General features: G+C 32.8%; 2 long non-coding RNA genes across 2 annotated transcripts in view; one reads left to right on the plus strand and one right to left on the minus strand.

The window, feature by feature from the left end:
- Positions 1 to 6,138, plus strand: part of LOC118186629 (uncharacterized) — a 33,825-nt gene extending 27,687 nt beyond the window's left edge. Inside the window, exon 2 of the long non-coding RNA XR_015044439.1 lies at positions 4,447 to 6,138. This is a non-coding gene — a long non-coding RNA (uncharacterized LOC118186629). The remainder of the gene's footprint in view (positions 1 to 4,446) is intronic.
- A 3,472-nt stretch (positions 6,139 to 9,610) lies between these two features.
- The window catches only part of LOC118199411 (uncharacterized), an 808,537-nt gene continuing 791,269 nt past the window's right edge, over positions 9,611 to 26,878 (minus strand). The window contains exons 7-8 of the long non-coding RNA XR_015044440.1: positions 12,142 to 12,316; positions 9,611 to 9,920 (exon numbers count right to left, since the gene is read on the minus strand). This is a non-coding gene — a long non-coding RNA (uncharacterized LOC118199411). The remainder of the gene's footprint in view (positions 9,921 to 12,141; positions 12,317 to 26,878) is intronic.

Genomic DNA, 26,878 nt, shown 5'->3' on the forward strand with positions numbered 1-26,878 from the left:
TCGAGATATTTGATCCGCACCCAGGATTTGGCAACTAGGTCCCCTAAAATCCTAGTCGCCCTTTAAAAAGGGGAGTATATAAGATATTTCTCCCACTTCCCTAGCGTGCCTTCGTGGTGTAACGGTAGCACGCTGGGCCGGTATTCCAGAGGTCCGTGGTTCGATTCCCGGCGAAGGCGGTTACATATTTTCTTCTCTCTGGCTTCCAAAAAATCCTAATGTCTCTACAGTGTAACGTGTATACGAGCCAGCTCCCCTTAGAAAATCCTCCACAAAGGCATCCCTTTTCCTAAGCAGATAGCCCTCGAGTGCTTTACCATAATTAAATAAACTAATTTACATATTATCCGTGCTATAAACAAGCATTACATTGTATATATTTTATTTTATACAAAATTCAACATCAGAATTTCCAAAACGTTTTCCTTGTCGGCCACATTATTTATAAATCTAAATCGAGAAACTCTGAGTCGTTTCTGTATACCGGTGAACAATTAAATTCACGCTGTGACGGAGCAAGGGTGCTTTCCAACATTCCTGCTTTCATCACATCTACTTCCCCATTTGTAACCAACCAACATGGATTGGCGCGTGCGATTCCGAAATCCCAGACAGAGGGCCGTTTTGATTGCATCCAATTAAATAAAGTCTCTCCGAGGGCTTTGCACCTATCGTGTCGACAGCTGATAGCGGGGTCAGCCATTAAAAGTCAGACCCGGTCCATGTGAGTGGCACTTTATCAAAGGACACCTTGAACGGGGCAGAATAAGTCATGCTCGAAATTTAGAAGCATGCTTCATGAAGACATATGTGCTGAGATAATTTCTAACCTGTCCTTCACGACGAGGTAGCTAGTTTGTTTCAAATGAACGAGCAAGTGAGATGAATAGTTTACGATAATGTGAAGTGGTTTTGGACACAATTAGGGTGGACTCACCGACATCCTTTTATTCCCTTTTTGGGAATCATGGTCTTCAACCGTTTAAAATTTTACTGGAATAAATGTTAGTTAATAAGCAAGGACGAAAGGTCAGTTGTAATGAAAGTTTAATTTGAACAGTGGAATTTTTCATTAACAGTATATTACTAGAAAGAGCGTAAAAAGTGCTTCGAAATGTTATTTTTGCAATTTAATCAATAAAAATTTTTCAAATATTCTAACAAAAATTTGCAAAACTACCATTTGCCATCCAAGCGGGATAGTAATTAGCGATGCTGACTGCCTTAACGAAGGACTCGTGTTCGAATCCCGCAGTAGGCATGGATGTTTATAAATGTATAGTGTCTGTGCAGCAGGGAGGCACTCCAAATATACGGCGAGCCGAAAGTCCGCTTGCGAGGTTGATGGTAGAGAGATGGGAGACTTTTGTACATGCGCCTCAGAGATGTTCTCCATCGAAACCGAGGGGGCGGAAATGAGCAAAGTCGTACTATCACCTGTATGGTGCTCAAGGTTCTTGCCAACGACAGGTGCATTCTTGCACTCCTTGCCACAATGAATTTTGTGGGCTTGTCCTGTTGTTACTATCAGATAAGTCACAACAACACAACAGGACTATTATTTAGTTTTTAATAATTTTCTATTTCATTCGTCAGAGAAATATTTTCAGCTTTATTTAAGGGCAACCTATAATGTAAATCCCTTTCATTTAAATAAAAATTAAACTACTGAAGTAACTACTGAAGAATTTAACATTTTCAAAGAACGTTTCTTGGGTTCATAATTAAGGCTTTCATAATTAATATTTCTTGGGTTCATAATTAATAATTTTAAGGAACTGAAAAGAAAAAAAAAAAAAAATAATCCTTTTGTTACAGTTTGCCAAATGGTTTGACTTTTAAAATTATTTCCAACCCACTAAGATTAACAAACGTAAAACTATCAATATGCCCAATTTATTTTAGATCACTAATCTGATATTTATTCTGCGAATTTTATTTAAAAAAAAAATCCTGCTTTTTGAGAAATATCATTAAGGGCAATTTGTTAGTTAACTAATAACAAATTGATTTTTCTTTACTACACATACCGATGTCTTTAAGAAATGATCAAGCTCAGTTTGTCTGCAAAATCCAAACATGTGTGAAAGCTGAGGTAAGATCATCAAACTCATAAATAAATTTTTACAATAATATTAATATATTCCAAAATTAATAGTCTTACCATTTTTAATTTTAAATTATGAGTGCACTAAATTAATAAGTACAAATGAAATAAAGTGATTCTTGAATTTTTCTCTTTTCTTTTGGGAGAATTTGTTTGAAAGAAAAACGTGATATTGCAACGCAAAGGGAATCTAATAAATCTTAAGAGCAGAATTACAAATTGTTTATATTTCAGTATAGGTGTCATCAGTGATTTAGCGAAAAGAATACAACTGTAACGTATATATTTTTAGTATTTAGAGATAAGGTATTCTGAAAACTTAATAACTGAAACTAAAATGTTCCGAAATAATTCATCTGACACTAAATATTATATCAATCTGTGTCAAGGGTCTTCAAACTTTGTCCAGTCATGGAACCCTTAGAACTATTAGGTTCTTTCGGGGAGCCCCCTCCACCCTTAAAAAAATATGTCTTAAAGTAATATTTGAAGCAAATCAATATGACATAGCAAAAGTTTTAAAGTAAAATCAATACGTTATATAGGTACTTTTTTAAAGACAGTTGAAGAAAAGTACTGTATTTTTATTATAAAATTTAACTTAAAATTAATGTAATTTGCTCGTTAATAACATTAACTCGTGATCCAGGTATCACTTACCCTTGCATTATATTTAGTGTGTGGAGTATGCTTGCATTTCATAGTTACAGTTAACTTATAGAGTCATTAGTTTATTTTTGAAGCAGGAGACATAAAAAATGAGCAATGTGCTCACCAGAACTCGAACCTGGATGTCTCGAGTACGCGTCAAGTGTGCTAATTGAATTCATTGAAATACCATGCTAAAATATTAGAACTCTTCGGCGCACAGGTGAGTATCTTTTTAAATAATCCTAGACTAATACTTTGCATTCATTGAGGGAAAGTAACTTTAAATCAGAATAAATTGTAAGATGTTAAAGATTTCCCTCTAAATGTCCTTGATGTGTAATAGTCAACACAACTGAAATGTCTCGGGTTTGATTCCCGGACATAGAACAGCTTATTCTCCATGCTTTTCGGTACAAACTTTCTAATGGCCTCTATAGTGCACTCGAGTTAAAATGTTGTCAATAATAACTGTTCACCATCTTGATCTAGTCCACTGCATCTTCTTCCTCAATTGCCCTATACATGGCGGGAATTAAAGAATTCCTTCTACGCGTCCTTGTATTTATAGTAATCAGTATATCTAGTTAGCAGCTGGAAGGTCTCGGTTTGATTCTTGTAGAGGGCACAGCTGATTACTCACAACCCCAATTCAAATAAATAAATGAAGAAATAAAAATTTAAAAAAAGGAAATCTGAAACCTTTCAGATTTTCTTTTTTAACTGACTGATTTTGTCTAACTGTCTGAAGTGAACTGAATAACTGAAAGGTTTCAGATTTTAAATTGCTTCCAAAGGGGCGTTTTTATAAACATTTTGTGTGTTACCTTTATTTATTAAATATCATGTTCTTCACACTTAAACGATAAAATTTAGTTCAAAAGCAATACCACAAAATATTTTAAATTGAGCATAGCTGTAGTATTTCCGATACACAGTCTCAAGCACTGGAGATAAAAATGTTTTTTTCTGTATAACGTTGCCATGGCTCGCTTTGAAATCCTTAAGTTTGTTAATCAAAAATTCGTTGAAGTTTTGCAAAATAGGAAATCGATAATAAAACAAATTCCAAATTTGAGCTTCTACGTGCTCATATTCGTAGTAGGATTACGTCATTCAAAATTTGATGACTCTAAGTACCGTTGTTTTATCACAATGCAAGAAACATACATACGTTCATGTAGATTCTTCATTATTTAATTTCTTCAAATATAATACTGGGCGATAATATTTGGTGGCAACAGTTTGGAAAGTGAAACGTATATTCAGAGTGATTCCACGGAAAGTCACAAAACGAAAGCAATAGTTTCTATAAAGCGCCCGAATCCAAATATGGTCGACAACAACTTATCGCCATCTTGATTTGATTTATTGAGTTTTCTTTCTCAGTCGAGGGGAAGAGGAATTACACACACACACACACACACACACAAAAAAAAAAAAAAAAAAGAGCTTGTAAAAATAATAATTCATTTAAATTTAAACGAAACATGTTAAAAACCCGCCATTGTGAAAAGATAACTTTTCTTCAAAAGGACAATAGCAGAAATTACAAGTAGAGATTTTCTCCACAACTAAATTATGTATCTCTTAAATTTTATATGAGCTTCATATTATATACTTAACAAAAAAATATGTAATTTTCGTTCTTAGCATATTATTAACTAAGTTCCTTCGATCAATCTTTTCAGGTATTTTTTCTGAGTTGCACTAAAAACTCTTGCGTGAAAAGAAAACCCTCTTGTAAATGCAGCAATCGGAAGTACTGAGCATTACGAAGGATGATGACTGAAGTCGCAAGTGATTTTACAGGAAACATGCCTAAGTGATTAATGGATACTTCCAGACATAACGGTCGAAATGCGGATATGGCGTCTTGACCTTTCCTCCTTTTTCAGTTCTTGCCATGTCCGGTGTTCCGAAGAACATTTATGCATTAAGAAGTGATTCAGCTGCTTTTCTTTCTTTTTTAGAAGATCTTTATAACCTGTGAAATTACTGTTCGACTCGGAATCTTTGGATGTAACACATTCCTCTTACACAATTTATAAATTGAATGTATGCTTACTATTTCCGTAGCTCAATTTTTGAAGCAAAAGATGGATTTTTATTCCAGAAAATTAATTCTTAAAAAAGTAAATCCATTAAGATAAATTTTTATAGTAAAGTATGGTAATGTATCATTAGATATAATTATGGTATATAAGGAAAAACAGTTAGATATAAACTTTGCATAGAGGTATAAAATATTTTATTGGTGACATCTAAAATAATTTTGACTGAGCATTCTCCGCTGATTTCCTTAATCTTATTATACTAATTAAATAAATTTGAAGTTCATTCGTACGCAATTTTGTATAGTAAACGCAAAAAATTCATTAACGTAGGTCATTGGAGCACATGCTGCAACCTCTTCGGCTCTGTTAATGACATTTGCCTTATCACTTACTTTGGCAACTCTAACTGGGATGACAGTCATCGATAAGTCAACGAGTGCTAAAGGTACTAGGAATCTTTCAGGCTGTGACAATTCTTAGGATATTCCATTATGCCATACCGGAAATTTCTGTTTTCAGCTATAGATTTTCTGTTTTCATTTATGGAAAAACTGTGTTCTCGTTGGTACTGTGATGTCGTCTTCAGCTATTTTATCTGAAACTTTGACATACATATCCTCTAGTATTTCGTACACAAAATAGATATTCCGCTTACATAATCATTTGCAATAACCCTACAAGCAGGACGTCAGTAATCTACAGGCACATCCAAAGTAAACCACATAAAATACTTCTGCTTACACCGTTATTTCTTGTAACATTACAGACCAACTATCTTTAACCTTTACTGATGTATTCTTCGGTAATCCACATACGGAAACTATGTTATGCTCACACAATTATTTCCCATAGCATTTGTAACTACAGAAGAGAAAAATGGTATTATTTGTAAAGTTTATCCTAAGTTTATAAAAATTATTTCTAAGTTTATGCCCCTTTCCTATCTCTCCTGGCTTCAGCTTACAATTCCTTACCAGAATGAGAGTTTTCAGAATCGCGTTTTATGCAATTGAGAAGGAATCGAAGTTCCACTGACTTCGAGAGAGAGAATCAAAAGATTCTGAATGACGCGCATTTGCCTTTTGGCTATGTCTCTGTAAGCTGTTACTATGCTCGGCCACATTACGTGCCCTTGATAGTTCGCTAGATAATTCGATATTTAGGAGCCAAATAGCTCAGATTTGTGTTAGCTTCGGCTAAATCTCATTAGTTAATTCTTATTTCTTACACCTTTGAGTTCAAGCCCAAGTGGAGGCTTTGCTGTACGCCCTGAGAAAGGGGCCGACTGTATATTTTTATTTTGAGCAATAAAGATAATTAACCCTTCTTGAGTTTACGTTTCTATTTCTGAACTTAAGCGATTATTCGCTTAGCTGTTCACTAGATTACTCAACACTGAGTTAATAGATGAAAAGGATGAATCCTGCACATTAGAGATCAAACATCTGTCACTTTTATTAAAAATTATAGGTCAGACAAGTGAGCATTAGCAACAACAACAACCTTTACAGATGAAACCTTTTGGTATACTAAAACTATATTATGATTACAGAATTACTACCTGTAACATTATATATCAAACATTTGTAACCTTTACAGGTATAAAGTCTCGAAGTCAGTGGACATTACTAAAAATATCCCTGTTTGATTACTCAAGTAGTCCATGGCATTCCAGTTTCATGAGTTTTTTTTCTAACTCGACACAATATTTTTAGAGTAAAATAGGGTAAAATATATTTCAAGTTTTTCAATTATTTTTAATGTTTAGTACTGTGCTAAATATAGTCTATATATGATAATATTATGTATGTGTTAAATTTAATGAATTCAATAGGTTTTGCCTTATCAACTGACATACACAGTGCTTTTCTTTGATCAATTATTTGGAATCCAGGAATGGATTAATTCATTTTATATTAATTCTTACAGGGAAAATTGTTCCGTTTAGCGAATATTTCGAATGACAAACTTTCTTCAAGAAAAAATTAATTTCGTGAGCCTAGGACTCACTGTATATTATCATATACTAAATAAATAAAATTAATCTAGAGAAATGAGTAAAATAAATTCTCAATAATACTAATGTGTTCGGATAGATTTTAGTGTTGCTGTAGAATCTGAAATTCGTTCTCGAGAATGTTAGTCGATGGCCCGTTAACTACAGAAGAGAAAAATGGTATTATTCTCCAAGAGTGACTCTCAATAACAAATGAGCCAATTTTCAAAGCATATTTGAAGCTTTTCCTACACACTAATGCCCAAAATTGAAGACACAATTACATTTTTTGCAATAATTTAATAATAGCTCTTATTTAGGCTTTAAAAACTGCTGGTAGCTTGTGGACAGTAAATGTAAGTTGAGTATCTAATACGATACCTGCGGAAGATTGTGAAGTCAAATTAAATGCACAGCGCCGTAAAGAAATGACGACTAGAGAGCGCTATCTAAGATCTCGCTATTTCATCTGGTAGAACAGTTTCTGGGCAAACTATATACAGATGCCAAGCACAGAAGACCTTTTGCAATCAGTGATCCAACGGTATGTATCCCCTACAAGAGATAGCGAAAGTTTACAGTACACAGTTCCTCGACATAAACTAGGTTTATGGCTTTTTCAGTGATACTTCGAGATTCAGTATACTGAGTGATTCTTGACGAATCTTCATTTGTAGAGAACCTGGAAATCCAATATTGTTCTGCTAAATGAGAGAAATAATCACTTGGGAATGAAATCCTTATATGTGGAGAAGCATCCTGCTTGACGGGTGCATACCATTGCATGTCTTCTGTGTGACCACGCAACATTATAGGGATAAGTTTCTTGAACATTATATGAAGTTTTTCAGAGTGCTACTGGAAAAGACTTTGTGTACGATCACACAAGGCCACACATAGCTCAAGTTGTCCACGATTTTCTAGAGGAAGAGAGTATTTGCCGTTGATGTTTGATGGAAGTATACCACTGCATGTCTTCTGTGTGACTACGCAACATTATAGAGGTCACTTTCTTGAGCCTTAACATGAGGCTTTCTGGGAGAGCTGTTGGAAAAAGACTTTATTTTTGTTTACGATAACGCAAAGCCACACATAGCTCAAGTCGCCCACGATTTTCTGGAGGAAGAGTGTATTTACTGTATTTGGTGTGGCCTGCATAGTCACCGGATGGACTTCTTAATTCCAAGTTACAGTATGTCTAAAATACCCTAGAAAGAGCTATTACGCGACGTGGACACTCTCAGAAGAACTTTCAGGCATTAAAATTCAAAATCTCCAGGCATTTTTCTTATTAAGAAAAATTAAGAATTAACCTATTCTCCACGTTTCGGAAGAATGGGATTTATTAGCACAAGCTGTGTTCATCAACCTCATTTACAGTAGTATTTGGGACCATTATGAGGCATGTAAAGTTGTGCGACATCGCCACACTTTTTATTAGCGGGACCATTCTGGAAATGTGAGCTGTTATGTTTTGGCCATTCTCATTACAATAAACTAATATTTTTTTATATCACATCCTTTTCTTTCTGTAACTTTTATTTTGACACCTATGTCAGATATCACAGAAATGTCAGAAAATGACCCTTAGTAAATCTTCTATGAAAGCATCACTGCTCCTAAGTTAATAGGCGCCGATTATCCTTTTTTTCGTAATTAATAGATCTAATATAATTGAGCAATAGAACAAGTATTAATTCGCAAGATTTATAACTTTTATTTATTTAAAAACAAATCGTATCTTTTTAAAATAGTGAATCTGGATTACATTTTAATTCTGTGGGATTTAACACCGAGCTAGAGCTGAAACGGACAAGAAACGCAAACTGGTATAACCACCATTCTCATATTTAGAATTTGTACTACTAGCTCATCTTTCAAAGAAACATACTAACCTGCAAATGCAGTAGAAGTACTATAAACCTCCTTCTGTCATAAATGGTACTCGTACTAAATTTTTAAAGCGAATTTGTTGGCAAACCTTTCTTTTCGAATAACTCCTTCTATTCCAAGCGCCCACATACAAAAGCGTCTCTAGAATCTGAACGTGACTTTATCTTCTACCCTTCCAGTGTTATCTCTCCAAAGATTTGTCTTTGCCACTGGTAGATAAAAATCGAGTCTGATAACATTTCATGTACAATCGCTCAGGAACATTTTTTAACTGATAGAGAACAACAAATATTCGATCACTGAGTGCAACAATATTATTTTTACTCAGTTCGAGTGTTTTATAGCTTTAAATCAAGAATTAGAAGGTTGAATCTGAGTAAGAAGATATAGAAATTGAAAAGATTTGGAAGAAGTGATTGCTTTAATTCTTTTTTTCACAAAAGAAGGTAAAATTGAAAAAAAAAAAAAAAAAAACTGAAACTTTGGAATTAACGATGTATTGTGGTTAAATTCAAACTATTAAATTTAGTATGAGAAATTCTATGAAAAGAGTGATTATAATTATCTTCATTAATGTTGTTAGTTTATCTGAAATTAGTGTAATTGATTTGATTGAAAAATATTCAAAATAAGTATCTTTTGATTTATAAAAGTCATATAATAATAAAAGAGAGAAAGAAAGAAAGAATTTTTTGCTTTCATCATGTAATGTCGCATTAAAAAGTTATTTTTTAAAACTGATTTATACGCAACTTGAATTTACAGTTTTTGATTTTGAATTTGTAAATATTTTGAATTCATTTTTTTATCCATGTTACTATCGATTTCATTCTTCAAAACTGTGATCTGGATATTTATATTTATTAGTCTCCAAAATGATTAATTTTGATTTTATTTATCAAGTGACCTTATACATTACAAGATGTCATAAGTAATAACATACCTACATACAATTATATAATCATTTTTATCACTAAAGACTATACTATCACTAATACTACCATAGTTTCAGAATATTTTTATTGCTTTAACAAGTACTATATAACTTGAATTATAATTCATACATTTTAATATAATACATAATTAGCATTTCTGATGTCCACATATTGTAGGGCAGAAACTCGTAGTCTGCAAGTCCTTAGACACTTTGTAAGCTAGTAACCAACCCAAAGTGGGCTTGTGCCATAATGCATCACAGATCGCTCCCTCGTCTAATAATCTACGAATGGAAAAAAATAATTTTATTTTGGATTTAATTAATTTTTAATTGAGTATTAGAATATAATAACCTCAAAACTGTAATTTTAAAATTATTATCATAATTAAAATTGTCATGCATGGACTGATAATACCAAGGTTTATTTTTGAAGAACAATTATAGTAGATAAATGATTATGAAATATAGTAGTCGTAAAAAGAGGGGAGATGTAAAATTGATTTATATTAAAAAAGAACTTGAGTACATTATGTTCGCCTATATAACATTATATGGATAGAGTTTCTTCACAACCCACCCCCCTCTAGAACATTTTGCTTTCCTAGTAAAATGAATGCATCTCAAGGTTAATTCCTTACAAAATGGTGTCATCTAAATGAATCTAGTAATATTTAAATGCCATATCAATGATATGTGACCGAACATAAAATTTTTAGCGTTGCTACAGTTGAAAGTTATATATAAAGGAATTTCTTATGTATAAAATGAGTATAAAGTACTTAATTAACATGAATTCTTCTCAAATAAAGTGTTAGACATTAAACTCCATTCAAATTTTTTTTGCTGTCCTTATTTGAACATTTTTTCATGCTTGATTTCAGCATGCACCAGCGCTGCTATTGTATTCATAGTAAATGAGCATCCTTTTCAGCCATTGGCTATTTTATTAGTAGTAATACCCACCGTACATTGCGCGCGGGTTAAGCAGCCAATCAAATCACTGGAAGCCAAAGTCAACAAAAAAAAAAAAAAAAAAAATGGTATACCAATAACATAATTTTCTTCTTTTCATCGTTAAATGTAATTTTTAAATAATACAAAAGTTGGAAAAAATTAAGTCTTATTTCCTTAACTTATTATTCATAAAAAGTCTAAAATATATAATTGTGAAACTTTTATTATCAGTTCTCGCTAAACCATGTCTAATAAACATTTTATTAAAGATACTGTGGAAAAACATTTTGAACTTTTTGCCTAAAGTAACATATCGTGCAAGAAATAAATAAACCGCAAGTTTTGGTTTATAAATATATTTCAGTTTTTTCATATTTGTTTATTATATATTTATATAGGTGCATAGACTTGCAAGGATTATTACATTTTATTAATAAACTAATATTGATTGATCTAGTAAAGTTCGCGTATCTAGAATTTGGAAGTATTATTTAGTTCATGATTCCCAAATTTTGCTTTTCTATGACTTAAAATAAATAAAAACATACTTTAGTGTTGATTAAAATAAATAAAAACAAACTTTCATGCATGACCCTAGTTGAATTATTACACATTTTATGTTTTTCTAGAATAATATATTTATGCATTCAAATTACTGTTTAATTTCAGGTGCTTCAAATTTCTTCAGATTTAAGCTTTAAGGACATGTTTTTTTTTTTTTTTTTTTCATTAAACTAACCTTCCGAAACATATAATGATAATTTAATTAGCATATAAATGTGAGATTTTTCTAAAATTGGCCAATAATATTTTTAAATATTTTATTACCGAATAAGAAGTCCTTATCAATTGGCTTTAACTAAAATTACTATAGGTTTTCAAAAGAAAACCTATTTTACTTTGAAATTATTACTTATTTTACTTTGAAAATATTTGCAATGAAAAATGATAAATATTTTAATAAAAACTGTGCTGATAAAACTACACAAATAGTTAAGCAAATATATACTCAGTTAACGAAAGATGTTAACTCTCTGATAGTTAATAATTAATTAATTAAATAAGCAATATTGCACGCAAGCAATTTTTTTCATGTATTTACATGTCCTTGCATAATTAAGTATTTTTTCGCTGGAATTTTTATTTATTTATTATTTACATAAATAAAAAAACTATTGCTAAAATACATTTATCCATATTGTGAAGGATGTGTAATGTCCAGAGCTACAGTTAGTGAAAATTCAACACAAGTTTACATCTGAGAATACATTACACATAATAAATAATATACAAAGTATTAAACAAAGGATATAATAAAATTATAAATGTATTTCCCTCTTATACCTTTAGTTACTTTAGTCCTTATACCTTTAGTTATTTTAGCTATTTTTTAAAAAATTTAAATTTTCTTTTCAATACCGAATGAAGAATCTTGGTAGTGACTGACAATGTAATATTTTTATCATCCCTCACAAAATAGAGGGAGAAATATAGAAGTTTATACACTTGTTCTGGTATTTTACTGCAATCTAGTTAAATGGTAAATTACCAGAATATTAAGTTAATACTCGCTGTTATTATCATCTACATTGCCCTCTTTCGGATGCAATTGTTTTCTCCAGGCATAAATCCAGTTAACCTGTAGTTTCCAGAGTTGTCCACTCAGCTTCCTCTTTCTTCTTTCATATGTATAGGGGAATGCTGCACTTCGATATTATTCTTCCCTGTTAAAAAAGGGAAAAGAATTGAAAAGTAAGTAACCAAAAATTTTAAAAGATAAAAAGGAATTATTACTGAATGTTGAAGGTTACAACCAAGGTCCGTACAGTCCGTTTCACTGTACGGACCTTGGGTTACAACATGAAACTTATTACCAATATTATATCAATACATGTAACTAGTATATGACATATTATGAAAGTAATTTTAAAAGTTAAAAATAGTTGTTGGAAAATTAATTAGCAAGTTAATAAATTGTTAAAAGGAATATATGTCACTGAATGGGGAAGGTTAGAAGCTGAAGGCATATTACCGGTGTTAATACATACACTAAATACTATAACCTGTTATGAAAGTGATTGCGAAAGTTAAAAAAATAATGTTTACGGAATTAGTAAGCCAGTTAATAAATTGTTAAAAAAATTATATTTTGTTTTGAATGTTTATAAATGTAATAACCTTAAAAAAGCATTAAAAATAAGCTGTCGCCAAATTATGTATAGTTATGAATATCTGGAGCTTTAGCACCAGCATTCTCACAACGAAAATATTTGAAGATTTATTTTGAATTTTTAGTTTTCATGTTTTTTAATTTTTTTATCTTCTTCATCAGCACTGTTCTAGTATTTCTTTAGCCCAAATGGGCGTTAGCCCAGAAGGGATATTAGTCTCAAAACGGCATTTTATGTCCAATCACTTTTCAGATCATTGTCACCGAATATTATCGCCCTGTATCATATTTAAAGGAAAATAGATAGTAAAAAATCTACATGAATGTATGTATGTTTCTCGCATTGGGTAAAAGCAACGGAACCTAGAGTCATCAAATTTGAATAAAATAATCCTCCATCCGAACATGAGCATCTGGCAGCCCTAATTTCGAATTTGTTTTATTGCCTATTTCATATACCGTAAACGTTAACAAATTTTTGATTGAAAAACTCAATAATTTCAAAGCGAGCAGTGGCAACACTGTAGGGAATAAAATATTTTCAATCTCCAGCGTGCGAGATTGTCTATCGAAAATTCTAAGGATAAGGTATTTTTAAATATTTTTAGCATAATGTGGCGTTAGCTCAAATGCTCTCGAAATGTGTCTGTATCTGTTAATGAAAAAAATTACCGTTTGGTCCTAATATAAAATCTGTAAGCTTTCATATTTTATTTACTTATTTTTTATTTACGTGCGCCTTGCCATAACACATGCAGTATAAAATTTTGAACTAAATGTTTGTACAAATAGGTTTACCATGCCAGCGTTACTCAAACTTATGGAAATTATGTGCCTGAAATCTAAGGGAAATTATAAATAACAATAGAAAAGAGAATAACACGAGTAAATTTTCAGTGCTACACAGTCAACTCCCAATTTATTCGAGTAATACTAGAGACGATATCCATGGCTAACTCAAAAATGAAGGTTAATCCAAGGTTAAAACGATTAATAACTTATGTTATAGTTTATATAAAATACTGCAGACAATTTACCTGCATTTTCAGGCCATGTAATCTATGAATAAGTTCATTTAGTTACGCAAATTAAATTTGTATTCAAAACAAACCCGCCTTCCTGGTTAATAGGGCATTGATTGGCGTTTCGGAGGTTAAATAGAACAACCTTCCTACTCAGCTCCAGGAGAGTGTTGCTTCAACATATGAGTTGTTTTCACTAATCTATAAATAATTGCATCTCTTTTTTTCCTCCTTCCCTTCTAAATTTATTTATTAATTCTTAGTAGAATAATCAAACGAAGAGAAAGATCGCAAGCACTACTTTTTATCCCCCCAACATCTTTATTTTATTTATTTTTATTATTTTACTTTTAATTTGCCTAAGTAGACGTAGACTCATACGTATTTCTAGAACTTCGCAACTACGGTAATATGCTTTAGTGCTATATGGAATATTACACTAAACTCGTTAACTTCAAAGCAAGCATTGGAAAAAATATTGTTATGTGGACGCTCATAGAATAATATTCTTTTCGAAACACAGAGTAAACTTCTTTTTAGCAACAACTGCAGTCACAACCAGGGGGGGGGGAGGGTATAATCATGATAAATAAAACAGAACCGAAAAAAGTATGTTCATTTCTATGAGAAGGAAAGCACGCTGACGCAATCTAATCTTATACTTAATGAAGAAATAAGAAAGATTTCTTGAAAAAAAAAAAAAAAATAAAGGAAAAAAAAAATCTTTTTTTTTTTTTAGATGGAACAGCTTTTACTTTCAGAGTCTTCTAGTTCAGCAGTCAAGATAAATTTCGGAAAACCGCAACGTTAATTTATGAGCACAATCTCCCCTGATTTATGGGCGCGTGCATCTCTTTAGCCTCTGGCTAACGCTGTCTCTGCCACCAGACGGCGTGTTGTCGCTTTACTAGGGCTCTTCATCAGTGTAGTAGTGTCTCTGCACCACGCGTTTTTTATTGAATGCTTCCTTTTCAAATAAAGACAGTAATGGCTGCCCTAAGGTCGCGGTTTAAGCGTTTTTCCGGACTTTTATGCGGCTTTTCGAGTGACATTGTAGCTATTTTAGAGAGGAATTCACCTCTCAATGGCCATCGAACATAGTACATTACAAAAGCTGGAACAAGTTGTTTTTGACTGTTAAGCAGTTTGTTGCTGAGTTGGAGTGTCAATGACCTTCATTCCCTCTCCCTTCGCCAGTTGTTGAAAAAGAATGATTCAAAAACAAGTGAGCGCGCTTCTGTTTATTGCGTTTTCTTTTATAGGAGGAGGGAAGCTAGATTTTAAATTAATTTTTTAGATGATAATTGGTGATTACACTGATTCAGCACAAAATCCCGTTTTGAGACTTCTGAGCTAACACTCCTATGTACTAAAAATTTGCTTTTTGAACATAAATGAAATACTAATGATTTATCTTTTATATTTTGTATCTCCAAATAATATGAAATTTTCTTATCATACCTCGTCCATCGCCCATTTCAACTCAAATGAAGATTCTTCATTACTAGAAGAAAGAAATTAGAATTCCTGAGTCTATTATTCGTTCCTATCTAAATATTAACTTTGTGGAGAATTTAATTTAATTTACTTAACAGATATTTTACGCTAAGTACCTTTCCCATCGCTCTTGCTTTCAACTCACACTGTCTTGCCAAAATGCAAATGCACTAGCGCGCGTATATTCAAATGAGGTAGAATGAAGTTAGTACTTAAGAGAAGGGTTTAGAAGCGTGCTCTGCCTGCCTGAAGGCCACATTTGCTGTCTTTGATTAGTTAGCGATTAGATATCTGTGGTGTTGAGCTGTTCTTGCCATTAGGCCTGTTTACGGCGACTACCTTTAAGCCAAAAGTGTTGGCTTTCGTAAGCATAAGTTAGTTTCATCTGCGAGTCTTATTTCAGTTAATAAAGAATCCTTTACACTCTTCTCCTGATTTTGTAGGGCTTAAAGATTTGGTGATTTAGTCTTCTAACATCAAGGTCAGTTTATTATTAACTGGCATTATTAACTGTTTATGCTTCAATTTCTTAAACTGTACATGATTCAAGCTATACATACAAAAGTATTACTAGTAATGGGCGAACGCGTGTCATATGTTGCCGCCTTCCCAATGAGAGAGTGCATGATAGACAATTACCATTGTCAAAGGGCTTTTGTACCTCATTTAATTTTTCCCTTTTACACGTTTCATTTTACCTATTCTCTTCCCTCCCTTCATATTTTGATGATTATTTTACTGTCGATTGTCATTAATATTTTCCTTGCAGCAGTAAAGAATCTGGCAATTTTACTTATTCACATTCTTATTAATCATTTTGATATAAATTAAAATATATATACATGCTGTAATACATCCCCACTTATCTAAGCTTGGTATGGACAGGGGCAAAGCTAACAGACAGGGGCAAAGTTAAGCTATTCCTACCGCTGAAGTCACTTATTTACAAAAGTGAGAAAAGCGGAGAATACAAAAGGATTAGGGAGTAGTTACTGAGCCGACTAAAAGTCGGTGACGTCACACAAGAACAAACTTTATAGTGTAGTAACTTGGTATGTTAAAGACATATTACAAGAAAAAAGTTAAATCGTCTAACACTGAGTTTCAGAAACTTTTTTTCTTTCAAGTGTGCGGACCACTTTCAGAATTTAGAACATTATGCGGACTATCTTATTCTTGTCCTCTTTAAAAGCAATTTTTTTAGAATATTTTAGTACCAGTATATTTATATTTTTAAAGTGAAAATTATTTAATTTCATATTTTTATTCAGTAATTAAATTAAATAAAAAACTTTTTATATTAAATTGATAGATTTTATATTAAATATTTTATACATTTTATATTAATTTTATATTAAATATTTTTATATATATATGACTTTTTATATTAAATATTTTTATATATTTTTTAATAATTCAAGGCTATCAGAATTTAGATAATCAGAATCAGATATCAGAATTTTGATAAAAACATTATTTCCGAAAAATAATGAAATCTAACTTCTAATGTAGTCTACCGGCTCCTGTACCTATATTTGGGAAAGTTTCTTACTTTTTATGAAAAAATAAAATTTTAAGAAGTTTGACTCCCGCATGACAAAACTGACAAAGATTGTAGAGTCCTTAGATTTATTTTGAAACAGAAGACGTGAAAAATGAACACTGTCCTCGCCGGTACTCGAACCAAGAACCTCTCGAATACGTGCGAGCGTGCTGACCACTACACCACGAAGGCACGCTAAGAAAGCGGAAGAAATACTTTATATACTCCCCTTTTAAAGGGTGACTGGGGATTAGGCGATCCATTAACCAAATCCTGGTGGTGGAGAATCACCATCCACCACCATTTTTTAGTTCGGGCGCCCCTGTAGAGTCATTAGGTTTATTTTGAAACAGAAGACGTAAAAAATGAGCAATGTCCTCGTTGTGACTCGAACCGCGGACCTCTCGAATATGCGTCGAGTGTGCTGACACGAAGGCATGCTATGAAGGCTGGAGAAATACCTTATAAGATATGTTATTTCAAAATTTGCAATTTCTTGCCTAGCGGAATCGGTTAACTAAGTTAGAAGAATTCGAAGAAATAAGTTGGAATTAAGCGCAGTAAAAAGTGTAAGCCGTATAAGTGCCATGGTGTACTCATCAGATTTCTCGAAAATCAAGGAGGACCACAATACCACGTTTCCATGACAATTTATGGTGCGCTGGCTAACAAATGTCGCACCTTAAGATAAAACTAGGTAAATACCTACCTCTTAAGAAATGCTTAATTTAAGAGATAAACGATACAATTTTTTTAAAAAAAAGCGCATTTTAACTGTGCTATTTCTTATCGATAATACGATATTAAATATAATACGATGATATCATATTAAAATGTACATCAAGGAGATATTTTGAAACCTTCTTCAACTTTTAAGCTTTCAATTTCTTAGCATCAAAATTTAAAAACTAATTGTTTCTTAAATTCCTTGAAATAAAGAGACTTTATATTTTACCTGAATTTGAAATTCACTAAACCAGATCTATCACAAAACAAGCATTACGTTCAATAACCTGTTATCACCTGTTATCAGCCCCTTTGATTAAAATAATACTTTCTAAAAAAAAAAAAAAAAAAAAAAAAAAACCAGAACGAAAATTTAATTACCTATATTTAAGAGAACACATACACACACGAATTAAACACTGCTGCTTATTGTACAATAAATGTACTATGTAAACTTAGTATAACATCAACGTAATAATTTCTCTCGCGATAAATTAGGAAAGAAAACCATTAACTTCCTCTCAAAACAGTAAAATCTCTTTTATAAAATAAATAGCTTTCTCAACCACCTTTTAATTACACACGAACACGAAAGAGAAAAATTCTGTTATATCACAACTTTTTTTCTCACCCCCCTAACTTATTTTTGTTCTTGACTCGGCCATCACTCCTCTCAAGGTAGGTGCCACGGAAGGCTTCATTCATCGCATAGCTCGACAGTGGCTTGACACGCGACCCACACTTCCTTTCGGAAAAGGCATTATCTACAGGCAGATAAGAGAGAAAGGAGGAAAATAATGGCGCTTCGGGGCTGACAACTTAATCGAAGGGCGCTAAGCCGAGAGTCCATTTTTATCGACGCTCTAGCCCCCTGATAAGAGTCCCTGACGGCACCCTAGACTCACTCATGCGTGGTACACCGCATGTAATCATATTTTTTAAACGTTTGCACTCAGAAATTCAAATTAAATAATTATAGAATACAATCTCCAGTTGGTCTCAGTAATGCAGATGCATTTAAAAGATATTAATACACGATGCTTTTATTGGATTTGCAGTATATGTAATGCGAAAGAGAGACGATTCCTCACTTTATAGAGACAAGGTTTTAAGGAAGACGAGACATGAAAAATCAACTGTGCACTTGCCCGGATTCGGGTATGGATCTCTATCGCAGTAGTGGCCGAGTATTTAAGACCCTGAATGCTGAGATTTCGACTCAAGTTTGATCTCAGGCAAACAGGCTAGTTGTATGGTAGGTTTCTGTAGTTTTCCTTTTGAATACGAGCCAGTTTCTCTTATTAGAAAGTCCTCCACGAAAGTAGCTCTCCACTTCAGCGGATAGCCTTCACGTACTTTGTCATATTCCAGTAACATAACTTAACCGAAGACACAGATCTTCCAGTTACTGTCTGGATTGACTAACCACTTGTATCATAAAGTTCAGACGCTGGCTTTAATGTCATAACTGGTTTAAGCCGAGCTTCGCTGCTAGGTAACCTTACCTTGCTATGTCACAAAACCTGGTTTAGGGATTTTGGCATAAAGTTCCCAGATTTCATCTATATGCCGAGTTGGCGAATCAGAGCGAACGTGCGAAACCTGTTGAACGGAGAAACAGAGCGGGAAAGCTTTAGACATAGCCACGCATGCACAAATTTAGCTTCTCTTCTGCCTGACAGGTGTGAACGGAACTCCCGTATTTTATGTCTTATGCCTGTATGCCTGTATGACATTTATGCCATCGTCTGAACGGAGCCCGGGAGAATGCAATGATCCGCTACATTATTCCTCGTTAAACGGTTGACTAGAAAAAGATGCGAGACGCAGTTCACCAAATCCAAATAGTAATGAGTAATTGTCCACTTCATTTAGTTAAGTGCTACTGTAGGGACCATTATGCATTTTGAATCCTGCAATAAAATGAAAATACAATAATTTTCCTTTTTATTCATCCTTACTTTAAAGCGACCGGAGAGAGGCAGAAGACCCAATCGACCAAATCCAAATGGTAACGAGTTATCGTTTCCTACTTTAGCTGGGGGCCACTGTAAAGAACGTTTCGATATAAATCAGTTGTGTTATCTCTAGTATCAAATCTCTAGTAGTTCTCTATCTCGAACAACTGATCTGGCATTTGCTAGTTGGTTTGCTACCCACTAACATTGCGAGATCCCCTGTCTTGTAAAGAATTATCATATTTCCCTTGAATGTGATAATTCCTTACATCTCCAGGGAAAATAATCCTGCCTATGCTATTCTCTGGTAGCAGTCAGTGACGATTTCATGTTCTCCGGTGTGGAATATTCTTTTAAACTGGGTACTTATGTACTATAATTGATATCATGATAGTATTTTACATTTGCTTATATGCTTTAGGTTGCTGTTTTTGTAATTCCTGGTCACTTATATAAATCACAATTTCGAATTCGATACATACACTGTTCGAATTATAATCAAATTACATTCTGATAAATCTTTGTAGGTTGAAAATGCATCTAATACACTTAGCTTCTACCACATATCACGCTTCTCGAATTACAGACAGGTTATGCTCTCACGAAATCTTGTAGGTGGAAAATGAGCTTTCCATACCATCTGATAAACCCATGTAGGCTGAAAAATGCATTAACTATATTTTATCTAATGGATATCATTGTTTAACCTAACCTGTTTTGGGCTGAGATCTATTCCTGATCAAAATGCGAATTTCGTAATAAAATGATAAACATCGCATGTACTTTATTGATTATTACACTGGAGAAATAAACCGACATTTGAGCTTGTATCCGCTCTCACACACACAACTAACTGAAAGCGTATCGGAACAAAAAATAATTCTGAAGAACTGGACTGAAATTAGTTGCTAAAAGTTGGCATACTTTGCTAACTAAGTTAATAGCAGAGTATGCCAACTATTAACTAAGTTAATAGTTGGCATACTTTGCTACTAAGTTAATAGATTATTTTATTACAATTATTTATTTTGATAAGGGTGTGGTGTGGTGTATTTAATTATGGCAAAGCACACTAGGGCTATTTGCCAAAGGGGAGGGATGCCTTTTGTGGAGGACTTTCTAAGGGAAACTGGCTCGTATACACGTTACACATGGGGAAAACCACGAAAACGCCCATGCAGCCAGCCCGTTCGCGGGTTTCGAACCTCGGACCGAACTACCAGTGTTCAGCGACTTTACCGCTCGGCCGCTGGTGAGCTATTTTGATAAGGTTATGAATAGTTAATATAAGACTTTGGGACATCGATGTTGTTGAGAACCGAGTTCTTGTCTTAGTGTTCTTTAAGAAGACAACAAATTTTTACTTAATATTTTTCCTTTACATCATACATTTCTCTGTATGAAGGAAAAAATATCTATATACATTGTGCATATGGCATTGTACTGCATATTATTATCCTGAGAATAAACCAAAAACTACAAATTTGAAGAGTGACTTCTACTGAATGCTAGTTTTCCATGACAAAGTAGCATATAAACTTAGTATTTTCCGGAAGAATTTTTTTTAAATAATTGTTTGAGAACATAAAGAAGTTTCCTTTGAGATCAAATCAAATTTCTGTAACGATTTAAAATGATAACAAAATTAAAGTTTAAATACTGAGATGGATTTTTTAGACAAAATCAGTGTTCATATTAATGTTTTTCTTCACTTAGGGTTAATTTCATGTTCAGTAAAATTTACTTACTTCACAGTATGTATGCTTTCAGATATGGATTTTCGTTTCGTATCCGAAATAATTTCGCATACGGAATAGTTTTCATTAGAAACCAGTTCTGCTTACAAATTCTTTAATGAATGCAAACAATCCCTCTTTAATTATATACGAAATAACGACCTACATAAGTATACCTAGAACAAAACTCCAGAAACAGAAATTCTGAATGCAGAAAATTTTATTTTTTCTTAAATTTTTATCCTTAAAGAAGTAGTTTTTTAGTATATAAAGCTACTGATTTTTTGCATGGCCAACTATCCAAAATTTTGCTGCAGTGCAGAATATTCCTGTTTGGATTTAAATTGCATGAATTAAATTACCTGAATTTAAATGCGTATTTCATTTCGACATCGTTAGAGCAAATTTTTATAGTCAAGCATTTAATGAGTTATTTTACGAAAGAGATAATTCAGATTTTTATGTTAAAAAGAGATAATTGCAGGGAAGCATCTAAAAGCTCTGCTTCTCATTTAAATAGCGTAAATCATCCGGAAGTAGGAGAGAATTGAGGCACCGAAGCCTCTCCTTCTCTGAGCTAAACTCTTGTTAAGAACAGTGATAAGCTTGAAGCACAATGACACATTCATCCAATGTACTGCTGATTTTAAATGACTTGGAGCCGCATTTGTTAAGCTGCCAAGATTAAACTAAACCAAACTCGTAATTTGCAATGAAAACATTACGCTGTAAATTTACATACAGTTTAAATCTATTTAGGTGATGTTAAAAGTTAAAAGCAGAAAAACATTTTTTATATTATTATTATTATTATTATTTTGTATTCATATTGGTCAAAATGAGCTTTAATAGTTCAAACGTTTTGAAAAGCGTTTTATGAATTCTGTGAGTACCATGCTCTTTAATGAACTTTCGTCAGATGTATCTTGATGAGAGGATGAAAAATATCCTGAAGCCTGAAATGCAAAATTATTGGAAGGAAGTAGGTTGGTTTGGACTAAAACAATTCAAGGGAGGATTATGTACCTGAAGGAAGAGATGTTATAAGGTATTTCTACTGCTTTCGTGGTGTAGCTCGAATTCGCTCGGCGCGTATTCGAGCGGTCCGTGGTTCGAGCCATTGCTCATTTTCATCTCTGCTGCTTCCAAAAAATTCCTATTGTCTCAACAGTGGTGTCCGAACTTAAAAAGGTGGTGGATGACGATTCTCCACCATCAGGATTTGGCGATTGGGTCCCTTAATCTCCAGTCGCCCTTTAAAAGGGGGGAGTATATAAGGTATTTCTCCCGCCTTCTTAGCATACCTTCGTGGTGAAATGGTCAGCACGCTCGAGCGTATTCGAGAGGTCCGTGGTTTGAGTCCCGGCGAGGGCATTGCTCATTTTTCCCGTCTCTCCAGCATCAAAAATCCTAATCGCTCTATGTAAAGGACTTCTTTAGGAATGTAAAGGACTTCTTTAGGAAAACTGGCTATTCACTTTATGCATAAAAAAACCAGGAAAACGCCCATATACTCATCCGTACATGGATTGCAGACAAGGTCGCCCATGTCATCTTGTACATGGATGAGTTTTTGCAAATTTTTCGAATTTGAACAGAGTCAAAATAACAATATTCAACGCTCTTATGTTGTAGGTCCCTGATGGGCTTTGATTGAAAAAATACCTACTCGTGCGTAATGAAAAATATAAGATGTGATTTCATGTTATTGTTGTGGTTGCTGTGACTGATCTTACTTGTCTGACAGTAATATCAGAATAAGCTTACGAAATTCATAGGGGCTAGGAATGCAAGACTGCTCCTGTTGCTATCAATAGCTTTAAGCACCGTAGAGGTGACACTACGACTTTGTTCAATTCCGCTCCCAATTTTGGAGGACAGTAACCCAGGGAGTCCGGTCCGAGGGTCTCTCAACCATCTTCTGCTACCACTAACCTCTCGAAAAGACTTTCGGCTCGTCGCAAATTTAGAGTGCCCTTATTCGGCACAGACACTATACATTTACAAACATCCATACTTCTTCAGGATTTAAAGGAGGGCCCTTCAGTGGGGCAATCAGCATCGCTAACTATTAACCCGGTTGGGAGGCACTGTTTTTAGGTTGAAGGTAGATTTAAAATCCCATGCAGACTCAGTGCTTTCGCTGAATGTATTGGCTTCTAGTTTAAAAATTACACCTTAGAAATAAAAGACGGAAAACATAAAACCATATATTTATAATGAGCTTTTATTTAAAAAAATATATAAATAAAAATTACAACTTGCTATTGCATCATTTTATTATAATTTAAAATACCATTTGGAGACTTTAGCACTTACTAAACAAACACAAGGCTTTGCTATTCATGACGTAGCTGTGCAATTTTCACTCAGTTGCTTGATCATGAGTCTGACAAGAAATATTTCCAGGAAATGAAGTAGAAACAATTTCTTTTTAATCAGAACGTGAAATTCACGCAGTAAAAATAACAGTACCTTTCTTCGAAATGTTAAAAAATAATATAAAAATCAGACATATTGATATATTTTTAGAAATCGGACTATCTAATGCTATTATAGCAATCATATAGTCTAGAAATAGTATATTCTTGCATCTTTTACTGTCCATTACTTCTTCTAGTTATTAGTTTATATTAGTAGAATATGTGGTTCCTCATTAAGATGAAATTATTTCTTATTCTTTACAATATTTCATTCGGAATAAAAAAAATAATCACTTAAACTTATATTCAGGTCTTAAAGTTTTTTTCGGAATTATGCAGTTAAGGAAAACGTTAAAATTATCAATATTATCGTAAATTTTAAGAATATCGTAATTTTTTCCTTTAACTTATCCGTTATTCATGCATTATTTGATTATTCTGCGACCTTATCTACAGTAACTTCACTTCCACTAGTTAAAAGAAACCCTTCAGCAAGTAAGCATACAGATGATCTTATGTTGATCATAAAGAGATCAAAGATTGAAAAGGTTGACAATTTTCAATAAATTATTTCGCAACTCTCTGTTATATAATATAAAGTAATTGAGCTCAATAAAGTTTTTATTAATTTTTATCAAGAAAATCTAATAAGATTTAACTAATCCTAGTTATTTTTACAACTACCACCTTTTAGAACTTTAGAAATTCAACCCCTCCTTATTATTATTAGCCCAAAGGGGCAATTTTTCCAGAAGGACTATTAATTTTTTTTGGCATTTTGCGTCATCGACTATAAAAAGGCGTTTCACTTTTCAGATTGTTGACACCAAATATTAGAGCCCAGCATTATATTTAAAGAGATTAAATAATGAATAATGTACATGATTGTATGTATGTTTCTCGCACTGAAAAAACACGTAGAAACATCAAATTTTTGAATGACGTAGTCCTCCATTCGAATATCGGCATCTGGAAGCCCAAATTGGGAATTTGTATTATCATATATGTCATATTTTGTAAAACTTTAACAAATTTCTGATTAACAAACTCAACGATTTCAAAGCGAGCAATGGCAGCACTGTACCGGGGGAGGGGGAAATTATCTCCAGCGCACGAGACTGTGTATCGGAAGTTGCAAAGATATGCTCTTCTTAAATATTTTGTGACGTTGCTGTTGAATTGAATTTTATGGTTTAAGTACAAAGAGCATGATATTTAATAAATAAATGTAACACACAAAACGTTAAAAAAAGCTCCTTTGGGCGTAATGTAAAATCTGAAATCTTTCAGTTTTTTTTTTTTTTTTTAAATCTTTTATTTTTGTCAAAAATGAATCCGTTTTATAACAAAAATTGTTTTATGCTTTTGTGTTTCATTAATTATTATTATTATTATTTTGAGCAAGCTACTGAAAAAATAAGACTGTTCGTGTAATTAAAAGTCGCAAGAATTGATTTTCTCATTACATTATTTATTAAATAGTAGTAGACTGCTTTTAATACATTTCATACATCAGGTTTTGTTTAACAGTCCTCTTCTAAGAAAGCTTTCTTTTTATTTAAGAAACACTCATTCACTTAAGACGCGCAAATAATTTCTGAACAATTGCAAGATAAAACCATTATTTACAGCATAAAATATTGCCATATTCTAAATGTAAAATTGAAATTTTCTAGAACATGCATATCTCATGCGTAACATCATTAATCATGCACTTTCTTTCCTTAATTGTCTCTCTTTAATTACTCTCTCTGTCATTAATTAGAAAGTTAGTCCTTCGGTTCCAGGAAGGCTGAAATTTAAACGTCTTTGATCGATGATATATGACGGCCAGAAAACTGAACTTTGGTATTGCACATTTTCATCGCATCGTAGAAAATTTCGGGTACTTAAAATTGTTGGAATATTAAAGCAGAGAAACTTCTGTTTTTCAATTTTGCAGTTTTCTTTAATTTAGTATATATATGTAAATAGATTGGCAGAAATAGAAAGTAACGTGATTATTCTTTAAATTATTTATTAACAAACCATAGTAATGAAATATTACAAAACCATTTCAAAAACTAAATTTAAATTAATTGTAATAAGCCAAAAGTAAATAAAACATAAATTGCTAATATATTGAAGTACTTAAAGTCAATAATTAAAGGTAGACTATACGATTGATTTAGCCAAGTACTTTCCCAAGGAGGGTAGACGTAACCGAATTAATTTGAAGAACCGCTTTTCTGATAGTGTTTCAGAAGAATTTGAACCATAATTTGGAAATCATCAACATAGTAAAGTAAAATCATAAGTAATTAATAGTTAAAATTATTAATTGTTCCGTCGGTGCCCAAGTAGTTAAGACCGCTGAATGCTGGTGGTTCGTCCTCGGCTCCATCCTAGGTGAACGGGCTGCTGTATGGCTGGTTTTCGTGGTTTTTTCCATGTGAAACGCTAATGTGTGTTTTTCTTAGAAAAGCCTCTATGCAGGCAACCTTTAGACAGGTAGCCCTCATAAAGCTTTACCGTACTCTAATAGCCATAATTAAACTTCTAGGTCGCAATGCTATCTCTGAAATGGTCTTTTCCTTTGAAAACGATAAAAAAGGAAAATATCTTTTATATAAAATCATAGTGACTGATTGTTTTTCAAAATTATTGGTATATCCTAGCACATAATCCTAGTCGAAATTTTATAAAAGAAATTATTGAGTTTCTAAGCTGGATTAAACGTCATACGAGCTAAAATTAGGGGGGTGAAACAACTAATTAAAAATCAATAAGAGTACATCAGCTTAAATTTAGTAGAATTACTAAATTTAAGTAATGGTTACATGTACTCAAAATTAAAGATTTAACTTGATAAATTTCACTAAAATTACACATATGTATATACATTTTACACAGGAACTACAGAGTCAAATGTACTTTTTAGCAATAGCTTTTAAACATTCTTCTTCTTTGCAAATCTTTTTAAAATTTTGCAACTCAATGCGCAAAATTCTTGACCACTAAGATCTCTCTTGTTCATGCTATCTTTTTATTTTATATATAAGGAATGAAATTTGAATTTAACAAGCATTCTCTATTGATAAAAAGCAAATTTTAAGTTAATGTAATTTTAAATGAAATTAAATTACAAACAAATGATTAATTATTGCTGCAAACTAATTTACAATACCATTTAAATTCTGAGAGCACATGTAAATTAAGTGCAAGTATCAAA

This window comes from Stegodyphus dumicola, chromosome 12, assembly GCF_044657685.1.
Source record: "Stegodyphus dumicola isolate Sdum_Otavi_A_Nest chromosome 12, ASM4465768v1".
Taxonomy (NCBI): Eukaryota; Metazoa; Arthropoda; class Arachnida; order Araneae; family Eresidae; genus Stegodyphus; species Stegodyphus dumicola.